The 1,721-nt window shown below is 33.5% G+C and overlaps 1 pseudogene; it reads right to left on the bottom strand.

Moving 5' to 3' along the window:
* On the bottom strand, positions 1-429 carry LOC145955979 (putative mitochondrial protein AtMg00820 pseudogene; annotated as a pseudogene).
* Between the last annotated feature and the right edge of the window lie 1,292 nt (positions 430-1,721).

Here is a 1,721-nt window from a genome sequence, read left to right as displayed (position 1 = left end):
CTATAGCAGAGTAGTTTGCAATCTGTCAAACCATTGCCTTGGAGCTTGTTTCAGGCCATACAAGGCTTTGTTCAACTTGCAGACCATAGTAGAGTCAGTCTCAAAACTTGGTGACTGATGCATATAAAAAGTTTCATTAAGCAGACCATTTAAAAAGGAATTATTAACATCTAATTGATGAATTTCCCAATTATTTATAATAACCAAAGTGAGAATCAATCTAATAGTCACAAGTTTAATGTCAGGAGAGAATGTTTTGTTGAAATTAAAGCCATGTTGTTGATGAAATCCTTTAGCCACCAATCTGGCTTTGTACCTATTTACAGTACCATCAAGATTTTCTTTAATTTTGAAAACCCACTTGCAACCTATAACTTTCTTGTTTTGTGGAAGATTAACAAGTGTTGTTAATCGAAGCATTATATTCATGTTGCATAGTTGCTAACCACTTAGGATCCTTCAAGGCTTGCCTAACACTCTTTGGTTCATATTCAATGAGAAAGATAGAATAATGTAATTTGGGTTTTGAAATACCAGACTTAGATCCGGTTTTCATAGGATGAACATTTTGAGATGTGATAGGTAGAGAAGACTCTGTATTGAGAGGAGGCACAAAAAAATTAGTATTGTTAGATAGATTTGTGATGCATGAAGAGTTAAGAGAAGAATCTGTACTAGAATCATGACTGGGATTAGTGGTGACAACAGGAACATTAGAATTGTGTACAATAATTTGTGGAGACAAGGTTTTTAGGATAGGAATTGAAGCTGAAGTAACATGTTGAGAGGTGTCTATTGAATGTAATAGTGGATTGATATTATTGGGAAATAAATCATAGTAAGGAAATCTATACTCATTGAAAACAACATCTTTGGATATAAAGATCCTTCCTGTTGGAGAAAGACATTTATAACCTTTGTGAGAGCTGGAATATCCTAGAAATACACACTCATGAGAACTAAAGTTTAGTTTGTGATTATTGTAAGGTCTAAGAAGAGGAAAACATGCACAACCAAAGGTTTTTAGAAATTTGTAATCTGGAATTTGTTTGAACAATACATTATAAGGGACATCCAACTTGAGAGAGGTAGTTGGTAATTTGTTTATAAGATAAACCACAGAAGTGAAGGCTGAATCGCAAAATTTTAAAGGTAGAGAAGCATGACTAAGCAAAGTTAAGCTAAGTTCTATAATATGTCTATGTTTTCTTTCAATTACCCTATTTTGATGATGAGTATGAGGGTATAAGTCTGTGATTAATCCCTAGGTCTTTCAGATATTTAGTAAATGGTCTAAATTCACATCCCCAGTCAGTTTGGAGATTTTTAAGCCGAGTATTAAATTGTAATTCCACCATGGCTTTAATCTGTTTAAAGATAGTAAATGTATCACACTTATTTTTCAGAAAATATATCCATGTAAAGCATGGATGAGCATCAAAAAAACTTAGATAATATTTGTAGTTATTTGAGGATTGTATAGGGGTTGGTCCCCACAAGTCGCTATACACTAATTCTAAAGGAGTATTATAGACAGATTCAGACAAGAAGAGGGATACCGATGTGCTTTTCCAATATAGCAAGCAACACAAAAGAATTGATCATTTTTATTCAAATAGGAACATTACGTTGTTGTAGAACAATTCTCTGAACATGAGAATTTGGATGTCCTAGTCTAGCATGCCATAAGGCCTGAGAACTAGTCCTAGAATTATTCAAGG

Source organism: Cajanus cajan, chromosome 1, assembly GCF_000230855.2.
Source record: "Cajanus cajan strain Asha chromosome 1, NIPB_CcT2T_4, whole genome shotgun sequence".
In the NCBI taxonomy this organism is placed as follows: Eukaryota; Viridiplantae; Streptophyta; class Magnoliopsida; order Fabales; family Fabaceae; genus Cajanus; species Cajanus cajan.
The sequence above is the reverse complement of the archived record's forward strand: the minus strand, read 5'-3'. Positions and strand labels throughout refer to the sequence as shown.